The 22,880-nt window shown below is 41.4% G+C and overlaps 1 protein-coding gene across 8 annotated transcripts in view; it reads left to right on the plus strand.

The window, feature by feature from the left end:
- The window catches only part of ARHGAP24 (Rho GTPase activating protein 24), a 242,647-nt gene that overhangs the window by 170,453 nt on the left and 49,314 nt on the right, over window positions 1-22,880 (plus strand). Inside the window, exon 1 of one of the 8 annotated variants that reach the window (XM_026102782.2) lies at window positions 21,797-22,101. The exons of the other annotated variants lie outside the window; for them this stretch is intronic. The gene's annotated coding sequence lies outside the window, so the exon portion shown is untranslated. Of the gene's footprint in view, window positions 1-21,796; window positions 22,102-22,880 lie in introns of those variants that run through there. 8 annotated transcript variants of the gene reach the window in all.

Below are 22,880 nucleotides of genomic sequence, written 5' to 3' on the forward strand. Positions count from 1 at the left end.
GTGAACATAGCGTAGTCCCTGTGAGAACGTGGGCCTACGCGTGGTCCTGACACCGTGATGTCTAGCGGCGAATGAGCTGCCTTGCCACCCTGCTTGCTGGGGTGACTCTGAGAGCAGCGTCACGCCACGCTGCCTCCGATGGGGGGGCTCTGCTGGGTTTTGTAGTCTGTCCGCTCCAGCTCGGTTGACGCAGGCTGCTTGCTTACAGATTTTGACTAGGAGCGGGAGAAACACTGTACATTATCATTCCCATTCTCGAGCCCCCAATTGCTACTCCTTTGATTTCATGTTTTACCAACTGTATTATCTGTATTTTTTCAAATATTTCAGAGTAAATTAAACTTGTAATTCCATCTTATTTTTCTTCTGTAATTATACCACTGCGCACTCAAGGTTATGTGTCACCAAGTCCCACCTCGTGAATTATAAATTCAGTATGTACCTTTGGAAATACCATCCTGGATAGGTATTGCAATCACTGTGCAATAATAATGTACTTGTCACATTAATATGTAGAGAAGCAGGGGAGATCTTGCATAACAGCACAATTTAAAGCCTTGAACCATATTCTTTCTAGCAGAATTTAGTATGGCAATTCTGTTAATTAACAGAAAGAGTAAAATGCTTATTAATTAATATAAAGCCTGAAAGACAGTTGTGTCTCCAGCTCCTAAATGCCCTTTTGATATGTTTTAATGTGTGCTTTACATGGACTGATGAACTGGAACTGCATCTAAAAGAATGAGCTCTGAATGAGGATGTTAGTGCTGTCTTCATAGCTGGAACCCTGCTGCCCTCTAGGAATTTTTATAATGAAATATTGTTAGCAATATTGTTTTACCTGCATCACAAACTGTGGATTACTTTATTAATGTTTAGTCATAATGTTATTGAAAGCATTTCAGATTTCTACAGGGACTGCTGGATTATCATATCCTATTTTTACAAGACCTTCAGGAGTTCTGCAAAGCCTCTCTGTTACTCCTGAATTCTTTAATGCATTGGAGGGGAAAGCAGAAAGTTACTTGTAACTTAAATAAACTGAGAATTAAATCAGTTTCATTTGGGCTTACCTTGCCTGTCAGCAGAATAGAGGTTGTAGCATTGAATGATTTTCAGATTTCCGAATGATTTTCAGATTTCCTATAGGAGAGAGAGAGAGTATACAGTGAATGTTAATGGAAAAGTAGTTTCCATCAGTGAAAAGGTTTTCTACTTAAAGACCCTTTAGCAGGTTTTTTAGCAGATGGTGGGCATACCTGCTCCATATGATATAGTGAGAGGTAGATTCAAAGCAAATTCCGAACCACAAAGACAGTTTTATCATGATCTGGTGGTTTTTAACTCTGAAAATTAGGCTCAATATTTGTAACCCAGTATCATTTATTTTAAATCTCCCATCATAGGAAAGAATAAGTGGTATGGCAATATCGTGTGAGATCTCATCCCTGTTATGAAAATACTGCCTTAACTGTCTGTGCTTGACGAAGGTGGTTTGATTAGTTAGGATTAGTCAAGAGATAAATGTAACACAGGTGCCTGAACCTGGACAGTGGAACATGAGAAGATCCTCTTTAAAAGATGAACGAAACAGTAAATGCTTGTATAGACACAGTAATAGTTACTATGCAAAAGCCTGCTGTTTTTTTATTTGAATACTATGCTGACAGTCCAAACCCTGGGATGAATAGCTAAGACATTGTCTCTGGTGTGTAATGAGGATGGCTGTATATCGAGTGGATTATAGTCTATTCTGCACAAACTCTCTGAGTTTATTTAAAGATAGTTTAGTCATTGCGGTGTCATCATTTCAGTTCCGCTGTCTTTCACCTGCTGCAATCTGCGCACCACAGACAGTCCAGTCCTGCAGAGAGGCCCGTTACTGCAGAGCTTCCGTCACTGGGCATGAGTTGTGAGATTGCATGATGCCTGACTCTAAACTCCAAGGCTCTAGTGAGAGTCTGATTGTTTCTGAACGGTTTCAGGATAGATATGCAACTGGTTATTTTCAGAAACATTTTGATTAATATTTAGCATGTGAGAGACCCTCCCCCACACACACACACACCTTGACATGTGGCATTTAAAAACACATAGTATCAAAGGTATGAATACCCCAAATCCATAATACAGAAGTTGCATGCGAGCAACAGAGCACAGTCTTGTTGTTGGCAAGGCATGTTATGTTAGTACTTTTAGGCTTGTCAGGGTGGTAGGAGAGAGCCAAGGGACCAGAAGTTTGAGCCTTCAAGTCAAGCAAAGCTGAAAGTTGTCTGGTTTCCAGCCCAAACTTTCCAGAACTCTTGCACTGAAGTATGCACAATTATACACAGGGGTTCATAGGAGTTAAGAAGTTTCCTGGAGCAAGTCCTGATGCAGTGTACCCATGCCTCATAACTGCAAGAGCTATGCATGGTATCGCTTGGGACAGCCGGCTTCATTTTCACAGACCCGTTCACATAACATGGGGGCTTTGCAGAGACAAGAAAAAAGGGTCTGCCAGCTGCTGTGGTGAAAGGGTATAACAGAAATTGTCCTTCTGTGCCGTCTTTAACAAAGTGTCACCGTGTTCAGTGAGCTATCACTATTTTTTAAAGTTCCTCTGATAAAGTCTGTTTGAAGGCATAATTAGGTAGTAAGATTCATTTTTTACAGCTGATAAAAATCAGTTAATCCTTTCTGAAGACTATGTGAGAAAGACTGGAACATTTTTTTTAATAAAATTGGAAAGATTTTTGGACTAATGTTTTTTACTTCAGTGTATTTACTAGGGTATTCTTTCATGAGACATGATTGCCATTGGTATCAACGGAAGTTTGAGAAAGAAGCAGGAGAGAGTGCTACAAAATCTTGTTATGTGTATATAAAAACTGCTGTAGCCTTTTAAAATTACTAGTTTAAAAACTATATTAGTTGTGAAATTAGCTTGCAAAAGTCTGCTTCTGATTGCTTTGGGCCAGTTTAACTGTATTGCTTTCAATGGAAATAATCCTGATTTGCATTTAGGATTGGGATTAGAATTGGCTGGTGGTTTTCTGTGTAGTATTAAAATCATATGTCATCATATGCAAAACAGAAAAAGCGTTGATCTAGAAGCATGTGCTTCTATTTATGTACTATAATCAATGAAACAGTGATGTCTGAGGTAAAATATGGAGCTAAAGTCAAGTTTGGTGAAAGCTAATAAAAATCCTTGGAGTGAAATTACAGGTTCGTTTACTTCAGACTGATTTACACAAGGGAAAATATTATCTCCTATCAAGAGTTGGTAAAACACATAATAAAGATATACTCATTGCTGTTAATGGCTGTCCCTGAAAGCTGTTAATCGTGCATCTTGCTTCTGTCAGTTGATGCTTTCTCAAATGTGGTGAGGGTTGTTACGTGGAGGCAGTTTGTTTGCTGAGGGGCAGATGAAACCCAGCAGCCATTCTGAGCAACCAGGGCAAATACTCTGCAAGTCTTGGATTGAAGGCAGAGTTATCCGGGTAACTTTTGGAGGCAGAGTGCGGCACGGGGAATGGATCACAGGATCGCTACAGCCACTAATCTTCTTACCTTTCCTCCATAGTGATAAGGTCTGTGCCCCACTGGTTATGGGTATCCTATATTTATACATAATCCTTAGGGATTTCCTTCCCTCTCTCTCCCCCCATTGCAGTGTAGCATCACTGCAGTGTCTCATTCCTGGGGGATATGGATGGGTTTGGGTGCACGTCTGCTGAAACTGCAGTTCTCTCTCTGTCTTTGTCCATCTGTCTTGCTCTTTTTTTTAAACATTTCGTGATAACAAAATACTCCCAGCGCACGGCATTTCACACAGCTCAGCAATTCTCTACCAGTTCCTAGGTCTCCTGGAAAGCCCTGTGCCCAGCATTTTGTTTTACAGACTGCGTGTTTTAGTATCATGTAGCCTCCTTGGGCTGCCCTTTCTATGTGTTTCAGGCTTGTGGATGGTGCTACCACATCTCACACACGAGCAGTGAATGAAGAAACTCCTGCACGCTCCTATTGGTGTGTTTTAGTCCCACAGCTCTTCAACTGTGCTTGTGCTTTTGGGGGGAGCAAAGATCTTTTTTTTTTTTTTTTTTTTTTTTTTTTCCTAGCTAGAAGGAAAGATACAAATCTTAGCCCAGTGCAGTTGCGCAGGTACAGCCTGCTGGAGTCAAGTATGTCCTTCAGAAAACAACGGGGTCTAAGTATCACCTCGTACTCTGTGCAAAAAGAGTCAAATGCTTGTTTCTTTGTGGCTGATGCATGAGGCTTTTGTTCTCATGTATGAAGTTAATCCTACTCCTGATAACTCACATTCCCCTTCTGTCCTTTGAATGGCTGCTTGGCTGCTTCTCCCAGTCCGGGGAAGAGATAGGAAGTATAAACAGCACAGTAGCTGGACCGCTGTTGATTCAGTCGCGTCAGCCTTCCTGTTGAAACTGGATCCTGAAGCTCAAAATGGGAATGAGGTTCCCAGTGAGTAACTGAGTTTGAAATCCTTCCATTTTAAATAACAATCATTTACCGGGCTCAGGGAGACATTGAGAACTGCTGAGACTGTTCCTTGAGGGGGCTGCAAAGATTTTTATGCATTCATTTCTCCAGTGGAGGAGAGAAGCTCATTCTTTGGGTTTGTTTGGGGTTTCTGTTGTTGGATGGTAATTTTGTTTCTATTTTTTGTGAACAACATGGTTAATTTTTTAAGTACAGATTATATGTATGCTGAGTGTTAACTGTATTTTCAGCAGAGGATTTAGGATAAGAATAGTTCCATGACAGCGAGAGATACAAAATCTATTCAGAGGGCAGCTTTTTCATGTTAATAACAATAATATGCACCTCTAAATCCAGTACGTCACTAAATTTCTGTTCCTGTGATAAGCCAGTGGAAAGTCTACGCTAACTCAGAAGGACTAAACTCTGCTTGTCTCTATGTCTGTAACCTCACAAACCACTGATGCAGCTCTGATTTTACCTTCCTTTGATCAGGAGTTGAAGTGGCCCCTTATTTTCTAAGTCCTCACAAATGCTAAAAGATTCACGGAGACCTTTTAATTAAGTATTTCTGATTTTATCTTTGACCTTTTGCAGATTTCATGATAGAAAAGCCTATCAAGGCTGTGTTCCAGAGTACATAAAGGTCTCATCATTTGCCTGTACTGCAAATCCGTATGGCAGCTTCCTTGTTTTTTCGGTGTGCTGAACTTCTGGGGATACCATTGGGGGAAGTTGTATTCCAGATGCAGGCAGTGATGTGTTCAGCATGCGTGGTGTACAAAGGAGAGCATATCTCTTTGGTAACCGTACCCAAATGTCATCATCTGGTATACAGGATGGTGATATATTTGCTATTCATTAGTTATTGTTTCCAAATATTTTATCATCTGAAATTTTAATAGTCTAATTTTCTGTGTTTTGATAAAAGTCTCTTACAAATTTCTAACGTAGCATAGCTTCCAGGTTCCGGCCTTCACTAATGAACAAATGAATTACTGGCTCCCAGAGCTTGGCTCAGAGACTTAGCAATTTCTCCTGTATCCCTGCCAAAAGTGGCTTTCTGATTGCTAGTTTGCTTTATGGAGTCAATGATCAGTATCAGCAATTCTTTCATCTTAAATTATTAGTTCAGGGATTGAATGTAGAGCAGCTGGGTTGGGGTATAGAAAACATGTTTGTCTAATTTATTTGCTTGTTTTTAAATAATGTTTCCGTGTTCTTGCCCAGATTAGAAAATGTGAAGCTGTCTTTCAGGACTAGAGTCAGAACGCGTTCCTCCCCGCCCTCCCTGAATGCAGCCTGGAGACAGTTCCAGTGTGGTGACGAGTTGTCCTCAAGAGGATTTGCTTTTTTAGAATGGTTGGCTGCTGCAAATCCCATGATTTCCCTAGACTTGCTCCTCTTCGCACTAAGAGTTTTGTGTTCAGAGGAAATTTTGTAATATAGCTGATATTGCAGGCACTGATTTAACCAATACAGATAGTATTTTGTTCCTCTAAAAAAAAGAGCAAAATACCCAACAGTGATGTTTTGCATTACAGCTGCATTTTATTTCCCAGACCCCAAAATACATTAAGTCCACTCTGAACTCAGCTAGTTGGAACTGCTTCACCTTACCATGTTACCACAAAGAAACTGGGTTTGCTCTGAATAGCTTGTGGAGCACATGGCATGAACTTTATCATTTCTTTTCTACCTTGTGTATTGGATAGGATTAGCCGTTTAGTCCATGTTTAATTTCTCTCTAATGAAGCTGTGTATTGCTAGCCCAGCAGTGAAGTCAGTATTCTCCCTTTACCTTACAGTGAGATTCCTGCTCCTCCATGCACACACCAGAAAACCTCTGTCCTTACTTGTGTGCATGAATAAAGATATGGAAAGGGAAGCTCTGTTTTTCAGCCCTGAGGAGTATCTTCAGCCATTCCAGCCTTCTTTGGTCCTGTCCAAGGAATGATAATGTTTTCGAGGTTAAAAATACCTTTAAAAATAATTTAAACACAAGGACATTTTATTCTGAGCCTGGCATGGAAAGTGGCATAATCACTAGTGAGAGCGTGGCGTCCTGGCAGCTGAATATGTGTCACATCTGAGTCTGAGGAGCTCATTACCTCCTTTCATAAAGTAACAGTTGAGAATTTACTTTTGGATTTGTTTGTTGTGCGCAGGCAAGATTTTCCTGTGAGTAGTAAAGGTACTTCTATCTTGCCATGTTAAGTGTCCTTCTAGCTAATCAGATACCCATGCTGGGAATGAGATAAGGTGTAATTTTGCTTTGACTGCTTCCAAGGTCAGAGCTATTGTTTGCAAGGGTTTGAGCAGATTCCGTTGGCTGCTGATATCCTTGTCTGTCTTTTTCTTGATCCTATGCCTCCCTCACCTCTTGCAGGGAGGGGAGGCAGAGGGAGGCAAACTGGGAGGAAACTATTGTTTTGCAAGAAACAGGTGAATTCTGTGGATGTCAGAGCAAAAGGTTACGTAGCCTATGGGTTTCAGGAAGGTTGCTTATGACCTTAGTTCTGCTGCTACAGGCATCGTCCGGTGTTAGCACGTTTCAAGCTGTATTCAGTTCACGTACTTCAGGTTAGTTCCCTGTGCCCAGCTGTGAAATAGTCACGTTCTCTGTGAGAACCCCATAACTAGATTTGACCAGACCAAGGATCAGGGTGAGCTGGTTTGCATGGTATGTTCAAGGTTCCTCGCAGTGTTCTGGGGTTTTGGTAAACCATGTTGTGATGGTGGTAGGAAGTGGTAGGAGGAGTCTGTCTGCCTGACAGAGAAAATCAAGTTAGTGGCCCATGGCTACAACTCCCTGCAAGTGACAGCAGGGAGTCTCTTCCCTTGGTGAAGCTAACAGAGGTAACAGACGTCTCTGGAGTGACATGGACAGCAGTCAAGGTTCTTTTAGTTAATACCGGCGCTACTAACTGACGGAATATATTAGTTGAGGTAGGTGAGCTCAGCCAGTATGGCTGTAAATGCAGTTCTCTGCAGATACGTTGTTTTACAGTAACCTTTCCAATGCCTCTGGAGAGCCCACCTGCATGAGAGAGTCAGCTAAGAACTACCATCTGCTGCGGGTACTGGCCTAGCAGCACAGCACATCCTTCTGAAAGCCACCTCTGAAGGAAGTCGAACAGTCACCAGTCTCTGACACAACAGGCATGGTGGACAGCTGTGGTTTTTCTGAGTTGTGCTTAACTCCGAATAGGGAGACTTGAATGGTTCCATTGCCATCTCTTTGAGAGGGTGCACATGTTGTCTGGGAGACATGTTTTGTTTGGTAGCGTCCCGGAGAAATTTGGTTAGTTTTGCAAACGAACTCTTATTCATAGGTCTTACAAAGCAGCTTGAAGGAATTAGTGGAAGAAAATAAATTGACATGTTGTCAAACATGCCAGCGTTGCAGCTGTTTCATACCAGAAGATAATGAAATGGAATATTTCATGCAGTATGCCTACAAGCCTGGGGTTTGGATGACCGTCTTGGTGCCTGTGGTTAATGCAAGATGGATTAGGAGCTGGTGGTGGGGTAGCAAAGCACTGGGACGTCTGGACAAAGGGATGGGAGCGATGCTGTTTGTACCAGATGTGGAGAGAGAGGGGCTGGAATAGGGTGTCTTAGATGATTGTTATATCCACTTTTTCCTTTCCATCTGCACCTTGTTAGAGGAAAGTTAACAGTTTTCTATTGCACAATTTGCCAAATTCATCCAACAGCTCATTACTTCAGGATTACTGTAATGAGCTCTGCGTGGCGCTACATCTTAAGACCACTCATAAGCTGAACCCAATGCGAGGAGCCATCATTTGCTTACTAAATGGAGTTTGATGAGGCTAACTTGACCTTAGTATTTTGGCATGCAAGCTGGTATTTGAATTGTAGCGTTATACCTTTTGCAGTTAGGGCAGAGTTTACCTGATAAACAGGTTCTCTCCCTGTGCCGCTGTGTTTTCTGGAGCTGTGACGGAGGCCCTTCGTGCTGCTGAGGAAGGGATTGCCAGCAGGGGATGCTCTGCTGTAGGTGCAGTACAGTGCAGCACACCTGATGTAGTGCGACTCAGCTGTGCGGCTCTGTAGGTCCTTCTACAAAACCCAGTTTTTAATTGTATGATGAAGGATGTGTGAAGCTATTCCACGTGTTGCTGCAGTTGACTATTGGGTTTGAATGTGCTTGTTTTAGCCTGGGAAGAGTAGTGCGAAGTAGTGTAAGTGAAAGGAACTCACTGTGAAATGGTGCTGTTGAAGTAATATAAATGTGGGGTGGCCACCTGTCTATCCTTCTGTACAGCTAAAGCTATTTTTTCATTCTTTACTTTTGTCATCAAAACTTGCAGCAGCTTCCTGAACTTCCTTTGCATTCAGTCTGTCCCCTGGCAAAGAGGATGGGAAGCGAGGTGGAAGTACTGAATATTGTAGATGATTGGTTTTGCGAGGTACCTGTGCTAAAGCAGGTGATGGGCAAAGCCCATTGTTGAGTGTTTATTGGCTGTTCACATCAGCATGTCTGTATATGCGGAGCATTCATCCGGAGGCACCTTTAGGGCCAGGTTTGCTGGTGGGGGAATCCCAGGTGCTTTAAATCTCTGGAGCCTGAATAGAAAAAGCCCAGCCACCACCACTGCTCCCCTCTTTTGGCTCCCCTGAGATATATATATCCTTGTCCAGTAACTCCTCCTCAGAGCTGAAACTTGCAACGCATTATCCTGTCCCCCGAGTTCATTCCTGAGATGCTATTTTAGCACAAACGCAGCCTTTCGTAGGCTTTATTCAGAGGCGATGGCCTTCCAACGTATGGGTTACTACTTCAGACACCTAAGGTCAGGAGAATTAAACACACACAAAAAGGTGGATAGACCTTGTGTGGAGTTACTAAGTACACAACTGTGTTTACTTACAGATAAAGTACAAGAGATTAGAAATCATCTGAAATCAGTAGCATTCCTAAATGTATTGGTTTTTGTTTGGTTTGTCCTTCACTTGCAAATTCTCTGCACATCAGTGTTTAGGAAGGCAGGTGGGCAGGCCACTCAGGCTATGCCGCCTTTGCTTTCAGCTGAGGCGAGTGTTTCTCGTAGCTGTATGAGAGCGCATTTCATTCAGAAGCCACTTTCCCTCTTGCCTGAAAGTTGTTTTGAAACCTTCCTTTGTCACTCATCTTTGTCATACTGCTGTAGCTTTTCCTTCCTCTTTATTTTTCCATGTTCCTGCTTCACAAGGGTAGGCAGTATTTTCTTCTTGCTCAAGCAAATACGTAGTCCAAGGAAGTTCCCAGTGAAGGAGCAGTGACTCGTGTAATGAATAATTACCCATGATTATTTCTGGTCTGGTGTGGATGGATCCTGTCTGTCTCAGGTGGACACAAATGGAGACATTTGGTGAGAAAGCAGTTTCCACAGTAACTATTCATATTCGCAGCCAGATTTTGCAAAGTGCACCAGCTTATTCCACAGATTGTCTCTGTAAATGTATATAGTGTGGATCCACTCCTGAAGGGTAAAACAAAACCGGATGATGGATAAAAGAAAAATAGGAATGAAGGAACAAGGTGATGTGGTTTGGGAGACTGGAGCACACAGGAAAACTAGGAATAAAATAGAGTTAAATGGAAGGTGAAATGAGAGTTTGATTAAGTTTATCTGCCACTAGATTAACATCCGTTGGTAAACCCTAGCTGTTTTCTTACATCCTTATCAATGTGTGTTAATTGGTCAGTCTTTTTTAAACATAGGTTTTCCAATTGTGCTGTAGGAAGTTTGTTGGTAGTTCCTGAATATTTTGTCTTTCACCCTACTGCTGCGTATAAAACAAGCTTGAGCACCTGCGCTTTATTTTCTCACCATCTGGCATTCCTCAGCGGAAGTTTAAGATTTTCTTTGCACTATGAACTGAGTCAACTCTTTGGTTGCAGCAAAGGACTGCAAACAAGGACAGAGATTTGTGCTAGGCAGTATTTAAGCTGAGTCCCCCAAGCTGTGCCAAGGTGGAGACAACATGGCTTTAAAGGAGAGCCCCGAGCTTTCCTTTCTGCTGAACCGCATGTTGAGACGCCTTATAGCTAAGTAATTCCGTACAGCAAAGGAACCTTCTCATGACAGATTGCTTGAAGCCTACAGGAAAAAAAAAAAGAATTATACCTGAGAATGCACTTTTTCCTAGTAGGTTGCTCAGTTTCAAAGAAATAACTTTGGAGTGTTGTACCTAGAAATCTCTTGTAAACATTGCAGTATTGTCTCCCTTGTAAGCTCTCTGTTTAATTTTTCACAAGGACTTAGGCTTCAAGAGCACCAGGCAGGAGGAGAGCTCTCCTTTTTTCTAGGAAACTTTTTTCCATTTGGAAGCCTCAAGTGTTGCTACAGTAGCAGCCTAGATGGGTCTGTCACGGTTTTACCCCACAAACAGGGCCTCATTCCTATCCACTCATTTATGTGACATAGCCTGAAGAACTTAGTGAAGCTGCAATTAATTTACTTTGGTCTGCATGAATACTTTGGTGTGTTTGAGTAGAGAATCTCCTTGTCCTGTTTGTTTGCTGTGGCTCTGTGTCACTGTTCGCATCATTTGCAGATTCATTTGCCAAGCTGTGACAGGAATACATCTTCCTTCCAGCAGTAGTTTTAATCAAGGTTTGCTGTATTAAGTATTTGATCATTGTGAACATCATTTGTCTGACATACAAGACCTCAGAGATTAGGAAATTTTTAAATTTAATCAAGGTGCTAAGTCTGCGTTGGTGTTATCTGTTAGGTCAGTCGGAACTTCATGGATTTCCAAGGAACTCTCCAAGGGATTAATTTTGTTCCGTGGAAATATGCAACTTCTGTTTTATCACTGGTCTTTGAAGCGGAGCTGTTGGACCTTATATCTGACTCCAGCTGAGAAACAGTTCCTGAAAGAATTAACCTTTCAGTGGCCCGCGATGCCAGCTCAGCTTCTGTGGTTACAAATCACCTCTCCTAGCTCTAGTCTGGTGTGTATTTCAGTGCTGTCATGGAAGTTGCATTAAAATGTAGAGAGAAGAAACCTGTGAGTTTAGTTACTTAGCTAAGCAAAATCTGCTTTTAGGGAGAAAAGCTATTAAATTTTTACTGCAGAAATCTTATTAGCAATCCTGAATGGTAGACTGCACTATTAGTTTTTTAAATTGCAATCTTGGTGTGTCAGTTCATCAGAGTTATTTAAGGCATTCTTATAAGAGTTATGCCTACATGGTAAGAATGCATAGTGACATTTAGTTTAAGATAGTAATTCATTACGTTTAGATTTGTTTACCACTCAAACTATATCCTTTTATTTCCACCGTCGTTTTGAATTAACCTATACTCTTTGCTCAGATCCTGCTGCTTTTTTCATTTTCTCTTCCTCAGGATGTTGTCTCTTTATTTTGTCAACATTTAAATGGAGTATTTCATCTCAAAATGATGAGCACAGTTAGGCACAAGGCAGTTGTCTCCATTTTGTTAACAGACTATCTGAAGCTGAGGAAAATGATGTGGCTTCTCTGATGTTCCTTGGTAAGTCAGTGGCATTGAAGAACTCCCAACTGCCAAGCGAGCTATTTGGCTGCTGGGAAACAAGAGGTTGTTCTCCTTCCCTAAATGTGCCTGGTTATTAAGAAACTTATTTGGAGATTCCCAGATAAACAATATGATAACTACGGTAACTGACCAGCAGAGAAAAGGACCAACCCAACTGGTGAGAATCAGTAAAAAGCCGGGATTTGGTACAATAATTTGTTAGCACATTTGGAAAGCTTATGTAGCTTTTACCCATGTTGTTAAATCTCCTCGTTAACTATCCAGCTATGTCGCCCATTTTGCAAACTTTTAACTGAGCCATGAATTTTAAATGATTTGTCAGGGATTGTGTCTGTATCTCAGTGAGAGGGAGCTGGTTCTCAGTGAGACAGAGCTGGTGGGCAGCTACTAGTTCTGGCCAGCTAAGTCTGTGCGCGAAGAGCTGGGGAGTTTCATGCATATCAGTGATGGGCAGCTCCTTATTGCCATTTCCACTAGTTTTGCTGTCTTTGACCTTTTGAGGGGTGTAAAGAAAGATTCCTATTCTAGAGAGAGAGTACAAGAGGCAAGAAATAGCTCTTTGTAGACAGGGGTGTTGGTCTTTCAAAATAGCTCCCTGGGTATGATGGCTGGGTCTTTGGGCTTTGGGGACTGTTTTAATTCATTTGTTGATCTGTGAGCTTATTGTTGGCTGGAACAGAAGTTATTTCTGTAGCAGTTCAGCCCCCTAAAAATGAAGGCTTGCAGCTTGCTGTTGCCAGATACCTTTCAAGACCTTGATAGTTAATTCTCCATTAGAGGAGAAATCATCAAGTTATCTTTTCTGTATTTAGTGTAAATTAGGTTTATTTACTCTGTATATACTGTTTCTAGAACAGATGGATCCACATATTGAACAGGCCATTTTCCATCCCAAGAGTCTGTATTAAAGGGCTAAAGCGTAATTTCCAGGGAGTGGTTCTGCATTAAAAATGAGTCTAGTCAGAGGCTATAGAGAGAAATTAAGGCAGAAAACAAGCTCCCCTCCCTAGCTGCCCAGGCAGAAATTCCATCCTACAGCTAGGCAGTGCAGCATTTCCCACAGAGTGACCAGTACCTATGTAAGGAGGACTTTTTTGTAAGCATTGTCACTACAGCGTCACACAGATATAACCAGATGGGTTTTGAATTGGCTCACTCAGGTGTGGCTAGCAGCCTCCTCACAGCCAACTCAGATCGCAGTGCAGCCTGGTGGTTAAGTATGTATCCTGCTTCCCAGGTGGGGTTTTCAGCCTGTTTTGAGTTGCTTCTTCTTACGACTGGGTCACTTTTTCTATTTCTGGGTGCAGTAGCAGCTCCTGACAGATAAGCTATGGAGCTGGCGTGGTTTGCAAATGGTAATGTGGTTCGTTGCCTTTTTAACAGAGCATCCTTTGGTCATTCAGCTCGTTTCTCATGCCATTCGTTTTGAACAAGCTTTCTCTGCTCCCTCCCCCAATAAAAAAGCACTTGGCGGTGAAACGTTATTCTCTTCGTTTCAGTGCTGTGTAGTCAGAGTAATTAGTAATGTTGGGTATCAGATGATGCATTTACGAAATAAGGAACATGATGAGATTAATTGGATATTGAACATGTCTGCCCCTGCTGAAAAAAGATCTCTCAGAACTGCAAAAAAATAAGTCGTAGCAGGTTTTTCCCCCAAGTACATTTTAGTCTCTTTCTGTGTTTACTCAGCCATAAGCAACTTGGGTTTTTCTTTTCTTTGTGAGACTTTGATATTATGAGATGAGTTATTGCATAATTCTTCTGGGATTATTTGTGCTTTCAGCTTCAAAATATAATTTATGTGATTAAGCTGTGTTCATGCTCACCTTGCTCTAAATAAATGTACCCACAGTAGGCTATTCATTGAAAGAGAACCCAGTTGCAGAGAATTTGTTTTAAAAATTGAAAATGCAAAGTGACTTTGTGTATATTTATTTATTTTCTTGCCTGTTAGGAAAATGGCAAGGGAGAAAGAATCTTGTAAACGAAGCACAGCCCTAGAGATTAGATCATGCTGCTTTTTCCAGAGCTGTACAACAGATTTTCTGTAAGGCTTTGAACAAATTCCTTACCTTCTAGGTCCTTTTGTTTCATTCATAATTTAATGAGGCTCTATCTCTGACCATAGGTATGTTTTGAAGATGAATTGTTTGAGAGGAAGTGAAAATTGATCTGGAAGTGCAAGACACTGTTGAGTCTTATTCAGATACCATCTTGCAATTTTTTTCATTTTGTCTGGTTTATTTTGGTCCTTTCCAACCACTCTAAGTAATCTAAGCAGATACTGCCTTGTTTGGAATGTTTTAAAACATGTTTTGTTTTTAAATTGTGACTTAAATATCTGATCTTCCAGGAGATACTATTTTATGAAGCGTATTTGGTGATGGTCAGCAGACCCTGAAAAGAACACCCCAGCCTATGCGAGTAGGGTGTACAGAAGCCAGTCCTGAATTAATACGACATAAGCAGCTAGTCAGTAGCCTGCAGGGGTGGCCCGTGCCGATACAAGGGCAGAGGGAGCAGAGCGCCTCTTTGCAGGTGTGCTGTCCCATCACTTCTTGAGCACAGGGAAAGCCCATCCCAAAGCAGGGGTGGAGTTTTGGCTCAGCACCTCTCCTCCTGCGTGTCCCATCAGGCGAGTGGAGCAGTTTCTCGGAGAAGGGTACAGTGTGGCTTCTTGCACCTGACCTCCGTGTTGGAACAGGGAGACACCGCAAACCACAGTCATGCTCACAGATTGCTCTAAGGCTGCTGTACTAAGTGCTGTTGTTGACTTTGCGCTAGACAACCATCTTTTGATTTAGCTCTGTAAAACAGTCTGAAACGGAATGTGTTGTTTTGGTGAGAAAGCTGCAAGGGAGGAGATTATTTCAAACTCGGGACTAATCTCTTCACTGAGGGGTTTTATCTGATAGATTGGCCACAGCATCCAGTACAGTCTGAGGATATTCCTTGGGAAATGGCAGAAGTGACTTGGCTTTCATCAGGATAGGGGACTTCTTTTTGTCTGGTAACTGCCAGCGAGTCCATAAAAGACTGGGAGAGTTCATTTTAAATTAACGTGTCGGGCTTGCCTGGAATATCTGCTCAGCTGCCCCGTGGGACAGCGTTGGTCACGTCACGTAGGAATGGCACGTTCCTCAGGGTGACCGCCCTCTCCCCGCCGGTGCGTGCCGAGGTGCGCTTCAGAAGAACTCAGCAGTGTGGTTTGGATAAGCATCAGTTTGCATTCTGATCTGAAAGATTAGTGTCTAGATGTTATATGGGAAACCTTACAAGAGCAGGTTCTCTCATGAACTTTTTGATACTTCCCAGCTGTGTCACTGAGACTGAGAGAGTCTTTTCCGAGATATCAGGGTCACTTTTCCAAAAAGAAAAAAATAAATAAAACCAAATTTTGACAACTTTCATGCGCAGCACAATACGAGGTCCCACAATTCCCAGGGTAGTTGGAATGGAGATGCGGAGACAAATTAGTCATCTCAGTGGCAAATATTTATTTCTTACTGACTTTCACCTTATCGTGTAATTTCTGTCCTTATAAAAATATCTTCCACCGTATGTACTGCATGATTTAGGGACAGCTGCTTGCTGTGTCTTTTAGAGTACAAGTCACAATGGAAATATTCCATATCCTTCATATCGAAGTAGCATCCGTAGGGAATGTTAACCCAACAGTGATAGTAGTCTGATAGCGATTAATAACCTTTTTATTGAATTTATAAACTTTGTCAGAGTGCATGGAATTTTAAAAACCATCAGAAGAATATAATTTGCTATCAAATGATTTTATAGCTTTCAAAATAGCTAGAGAATCATCTTAAACTTCCATGCTATCATTTTCCCTAACTTCAAACTAACATTCACATACTCTTCTGTTAGATAATGCATATGTCAGAAGGCTACACCAGCTTCTATATAGAGGCTTCAGCTTAAATTGCATGTGGTTTATGAATAGTACATTTTTCAAAGGAGCCAATGACAGTTAAATTCCTGTCTCTGTTCCATCATTTGCAAATATCTACATGTCATTTTTAGGTCCTTATCCCAACTTTCTGACTCTTTCCATGGTTCAGGCTGCATGCTTCATGAGAGGGTTAATGATTACCTGAAGGATAGATGCTCTCTCTGCAATATTAGCCAGCATCTGCTGTGTGTGTGACTTTGCTGGTTAATACTTTGCTAGTGTCCAGGTTGTCATTGATTGATTTTTGTCACCTTTCCCATCACCAGAGTTTAACTCCTTCCACGCACCTACCAAAATGTTCCAAAGATAAATCAGAAATGCCTAATGATTTAATCTGATGTTTGTCATGTGCTGTCGTAACTTAAATAAAGTTTTTCTTTCCTTCCTAATAGGAAAAACATTTGTCTACTGTCCTCTGGTTAATTCTGAATTATTTACTTTGTATAGTTATTGATATTTCTTAGTAAACTGTTTGTAGATACTTTGGGGATATATTTTCAACCATCAGCTGTTTTAGAAATGCTAATACTTCCGTAAATCCTTCTCATGATCGTATACCTGTGCATGTATAAAAGTTGGTATGCAGTCCAGAAGAGCCTGGTGAGCCAAGTGCTAACATTTGCATGTAGAAATGTACTTTCAAGGGACACATGGAGAAGTGTTAGCAAACTTGCAAATAAAATGAGTGTGTGTGTGTCTGCATGAATGGCACAGAAGAGAACTGATTCCTCCACAGGGTGATTCATGTCGTCCTAGAAGAGGCCCCAAAGATAGCTCAGATGAATCACTCTGTGGCAGTTTTTCTTTCTCTCCATAAAAAGAGCGTACAGTGGCTAGTTCAGACTTAGACATCTGACTTTTTGCTGTTGTTGACACAGTTCTATCAGGGAAACACATGAGTAGGTTGTTCTCATACAGAATGAGTATCTGGGGGCAAAACACCTGGTATGAGCGGTTGAAACGCCACTGTTTACAATGGCACTAAAACCACTTAAGCGTACGACCAGCCTGACCTAAATTCTTTGATAGGCCCCCTCTGACTGGCCCAGTGGTGATGAAGTATTTCTAAGTGAGTAAATGTGAGAAACAACAAGCGATCTTCCCTTAAGCAGAGCTAGTATGATTGAAGATATGCATAATATTATTCCCTCCCTCACCATGTCTGCCTTATGGAGAGCATCATGTCTGACACTTCCTAACTCACAGGTGCTACCAGTCCACAACTGTTGTTTAATTTCTTACAACTGAAGAATTCCTGTGATTTCTCCTGAGAAGCAGTGGGTCTATGATGAGCATTTTGCTCAGTGTCAGTGCTGCTGCCAAACATTTTTTGAATCTGTTCTGCAAGTCAGGGTTTCTACAGATTTCTTCTGAGTGGGAAATTAACTGAATTTAAGTGTAGAGGGAAAGAGCAGCCATCTTTACCCAACAGAGGCAGGGCTGTGGCTGGCAGGAGTTTTTCCTCTTCAGTGGTCATCTTCCAGTGTTTCAAAGAAATGGCAAGTAGACAGAAGACAGTCTTTTCTTTGTACAAGGTCCATCTATGAAAATGTATACTATCCATTTCACAGTGAGGGCATTTTTTTCTGTACCATGAACCAAGTTTACATTTTATCTCATAAAATTTCCTTCAAAAAGCAATACTTCAAAATATAACGGATTACTTTTTTAAAGTACTTTCAAAAATCTATAGAGTATATGGTCAGAATTTAGACCCAAGCAAGATTTCTCTGAAAAATACATCCTTTGGTATGTATGTTCTAGCTTTCAAGGCAAAAGTATACACCTGCCTAAATTAGAAGTAAATGCACTCAGGGATCATTCTGCATTCTCGAATGAGGTGGGGAAAAGTGGAGTGTGATACCAACAGATTCCTCTCTGTTGCTTGTGTATAAAGAAACAAAGCTGAAATGAGATCATTTTTATTTTGATCCATTCTATTACAGGGCACGGGGATTTACTGAGCATTGTTTGTGCTCTGCGGATAACTGTCATGTTTGGTTGTTTTTCTTGAGAAAAGCTGCACTTGAATTAGAAATCTCGAAGTCATTTGAAGGACTAAAGAGTTGTGCTGATAATTCATTAAGTGGCACTGCTTCTATCTGCACTAATACTGAACTGATATCCCAAAATGGTGCTGAGAGGCACCGTGTTTTTGGAGATGTCTGATTTTGGATGAGTTGTGTAACAAATGTCCTGAACTGATGACTAAGATCTCTTGCCACTTTTGATAAGAAGGAAGACTCTCTCATACTGAGACCTGATTCTGTATTAGGTAATTGCATTGTGCCCATGTAAATTGGCCCTCAAACTTCAGTTAGATAACTTGCTTTATTTTCTAAACTGCTAAAAGATGGCATTACATTCTTAAACAACTGATGTTATGATGAAATGATGTGTATGCGTAACATATGTTTGCTCAGTTTGCATTTTTGCATCCTGTGGGTTGTGTATGCATGCCACAAAGAGCTATCATTTTTCTTTGGGATCAAATTTGAAGCCAGATAGGAGCTGAAGTAACCGGTTCCCCCACAGAGAAATGAAACACTTTTGTGTTCGGGCCTAATTCAGTGCACACTTAGAAAGCACTGTGCACAGACTATGTTCATTTCACACTGGAGAAGTGAGGCAGGCTGACTGCTTTTCCTGGAAGTTGTTCAAAATTGGATGTTCAAGAAGTTGTTCTGTCTGTTTTGCAGATGTTTACAAAATAATTGACTCCGTAAAGCTGGAAGAAATACAGCATGTCTGTGTTTTGCAGAACAGTTCTGTTACCTTAGAATTAATAAGCAATGGTAGTGCCTGCTTGTTGGTGGGGAAGCAGGACCCAAGACATTGGGTGAGACACAAAGAATTACAAGGACTGGATCAAGTTATGACTTGCAGCAGTAATTTCACTATCCAAGGATACCGGACAGTTACCTGCCAATCAGAGTGCTTCAGTTCTTTTTTGCTCACCTCTTTCTAAAGAAGTAGCACAAGAATTTAGCAGTTCAGCAATGGTTTTGTGCCAAGTTAGTTTTCCCTCTTGTGTTGTGTACACAGAGGCATGTTTAGCCTGAGAAAACAGCATCTAGATTTGTATCTGCTGCAGGCTTAGTATTCCATATTAATGAAGAGCAGAGAGCTTAACGAGTAGTTGTTGATGGCTGAAGTGATGGCACGCATTGAATGTCGGTCTTGTTAGACTCTGAGGTTGATTGTAGGCCACCTGGGTTCTGGCATCTCGGCATCCCAGATTTGCAGCTTGAAGTTCATGTGACCATGGGTCACAGTAAGCCCTCTTCCCCACCCTCACCCCTGCCAACTCTCTGGGTGAATTTGTACTTCAGAAGGGCTTCCTTTTGCATATTGACTCTCCCTTACTTAAAATCATTAGGGGTTTAACTTCCTGCTAGGCCAAACACCATACAAATATGCGCTGAGGAACTGACCTTTCAAAATAATCTATTCCATGTTAGTTCTGTGCACTTTAGTGCAATTCATGATGCAGTGAAAAAAGCTGAAAGCATTTTGTAGCATAGGCTACCTATTTCTCCAGCAGCAGTTTCAAGCTCCTAATCTTCGCTAAGGCGGAGCCCTTGCCTTTCGTTCCTTCTAAAGCATCTTTTTATATTGTTGACTGTGTCTAGACCAAACCTGTTTTTTTTTTTTTAATCTCTCTTTAGAGAGAGAGATGGGCATATGCTGGGAGAGGCTTTCTGTAAAAACAGATGTAGAAACTGGCCACATTTAAAGCAATGCAATGATCATTTTGGGTGTCCTCCTTGAGGTACTTCAAAGGTTCTTATTTTCATATGATTGGAGTACAGTAAGGTATCTCTAATGTGTATCATGTAAGACAGGGAAAATTATAAGTCAATTCTAATCATTGGTATTTGTTTTCTGTTAGGAGAAATTAATTATAGCAGATGACAATGAAGGGATCCACTACATCTTGCAAGACCACTAATAATTGACATTTTGTGACCCCAACCCCCCTTATCAATTATTTAGTTATATTCACATCCTGCTGGCAAGTCATGCCAGAAGTCATGTTTTTCCACAAATTTTAACAGTTACTGGAAGGAGTAAGTAAAACAGAAATTTCAGGGGGTGAGTAAAGCTGTATTGGGGAAACTGGACTCTCTAGGTATTGTAGCAATGTACCAATAATCACAGGTCATTGAATGGGTAGATGAAGCACTTACATGTGAAGCCATTTCTGTAGGTCTGTCTTCACGCATTCCTAACCAATATACATCATAGTATTTGTAAAAGGTTTCAATTGCATATCAAAACCTTCATATTAAAGAGAATCTATGTTGTTGGTGGAATCCCTTAGCACAGAGGATATATGACATTTGATTGATAAATGTCTGTTTGCCTGGTGGTCTTTTGCATTCCTCTTTAGTGTTAGCTATCCTATAGGCATGGCATCAAATAACCTACCACGTAGTCTGCGGCTGGCTAAAACGCTGCACCAAACAGCTGGCTGCAGCAATCTGTGCCTGTCTTGGTTATTGCAATTCAGATGTAGAAATGAAATAGCCTGACAAGAAGGTAGTAAAAATAAAACGGTACAACATCTGCACATCAGAGGTCATTGAAAATCCATTGTTCTTCTCTCTATGCTGCCTCTTTCTGGAAGTCACAAGTGGGGTTTCTGCTATCTGTAGGCCTCCAAGCGATATTTCAGAAAGGAAACCTCTCTCATTGCCCGTATGCCCCCCGGCAAGCTGGTGACTAACTTCACAGGAATGGAGGAGAAAACCTCACTAACCTAGAGTTAGTCTACTTTCTTCACATAAAAAATTAGGGTGTGACAGTTCAATTTTTTATCTTCTGTGTTGCCGTGTTTTCACTAAAACGCCAAAGTACTTTTTAATGGTTTATGGAATTATGCAAGAATCTCCCCTTTAATTTGTACTTTCTCACACTCATAATTTCAGAGGCAAGCTCTTTATGGTTAAGTTTGGAGAATAGGGTACTGCACATGTACACAACAACTGGGGACTGCAGTGTTTATCTGCAACTGGATCCATACTGTATATCTCCTAAATCCTAGGAGTCAGGAAGGATAAGTGGATTTCTTGTGGCCAATCTCTACTTTCTTTAATATTTTCTACTTCTTGCTACCAAAAATACCCATGCAAGAATCCACTACAAGAGGCAAGAAGTGAAAAGCCAGTTTGAAAAGTGATATTGTGTTTTGTTGTTCCACCAAATTATTTAGCTATTGCCCTGCACTGGCTGTAATACTATGTCAATACCAGCTGAAATTACAGTATGTGATTTGTGTAATGCTTGTGAAGCTTCACGTTAGTGCCAGATTGTACGTGTAGGATATTTGCAGTCACTGCATTGAAGAAATTCCTTTTCTTTAAAGGCATGACTTGCATATCTGAAACCTGACTTTCTTCCTGCTCCATCTGCTTCTGTGAGTTCAGCCCCAATCTCGACTATACAGGCAGAGAAAAGTGATTTCACCTCAACTAGCATGTTTCGAAAAGGTGCATAAAAATATTTTTTGCTGTTACAGTTTAACAGAATTTTAGCATAAATAAGAGGGGATTCACTGGCACAGGAAAGAGCTGAAAGTCACAAGAACAGAATAGCGAATGTGACAATTCCGACCACATTCCGTATCACAAGGATACTAACAACACTGAAAAATTCTTTCTGGGAAGCTGAAGACTAACAACAGAAGTGCAAGGCAAGAGTGCCTCTGACTTCCATGTGGCACTGATTAACGGGGAATGCAGCGATGCGTGCAGCTGCTTTGGGGTCTGGTGAAGTGTAGAGCTCTGATGGGGTTCACAAGGCATGATGGCTTCTTAATGCAACTTGTAAACAAAATGTTCTGGGCGATGTTCCTTGAGCAGGAAGAGAGTCAGAGATTTGCAAGTGGAAACTTCCCCGTTTGAGAACAGCCCTAGGAAAGGGGAAGATACAAAAGCTAATTGTACTGGCAGCAGCATCTTAGTGAGAGGGAAGGGAAGAAGGAACAGACTATACCAAATAAGTACAACATGGGATCTGTGCCTGAGGATGAGGTGGATAACCACGAACTCCGTTTGAAGCAGAGCAGAAGTGCAAACTAGAAATAAAGGAAGGGCAACAAAGGTAGGGGAGAAAGGAAGCGTAAGACTGAGTCATATGTCTGGAAAGATAAAGAGTAAATGCTTTAGCTCTAATTTTTTCAGAGCTGTGTCAGCTCACTCTGGTACAGCAGGGAACTCCTACGGGTTGCTATGTTGGGAAACTGGACTGTGTGGTGAAGCTTGAAATGGTTCAGAAGAACCTCAGCAGTGCTGGTGGGTGGCTTCTAGAGTAGTTGGATAATGAGCTGATTTGCTGTTAAACGTAAGAGCAATAAACCGATGTGTTCTATATCTTTCTCGGGAAAAGTGGCCATAGTTTCATGGGTCGGTGGCAGAAGCAATAAAGAGTTGGAGAGAGTGCTGTTCCTGTGAGCTGTGGCCAGGAAGGCCAAGGGGAACATAGAAAACACTGAAACTGGGCACTCTCACAGGAACAGTCCTGAGGGTCTCTAAGCCTGTAGGGCACAGGAATAGAAGTGACTGGAAGGTTTGGAGGAAAGGCCTGTAGGACTAAACAGTGTGGACAAAATCCACAGGGCACGTTGCTGGATCACCTCATGAGGGAGACGAGCTGTTAAAAGTACAAGGGATGATTTGAATTTGTGTATTTTTTTTCCTCGTTAATGACATCTTTCGAACACGATGATTGCTGATAAGCAAGCATCACAGTTTGTTGCTCTGGTATTTATGCAGTTTCAGTAATTATTTGTTAGGCGGGAGACTTTTGGTAGCTATGCAGTATACAGAACACTCAAATATTTGACTATGCAACATTGCACTTATGGCACTGTTTTCATGCTG

The sequence above is a fragment of the Dromaius novaehollandiae genome, chromosome 4, assembly GCF_036370855.1.
Source record: "Dromaius novaehollandiae isolate bDroNov1 chromosome 4, bDroNov1.hap1, whole genome shotgun sequence".
Taxonomy (NCBI): domain Eukaryota; kingdom Metazoa; phylum Chordata; class Aves; order Casuariiformes; family Dromaiidae; genus Dromaius; species Dromaius novaehollandiae.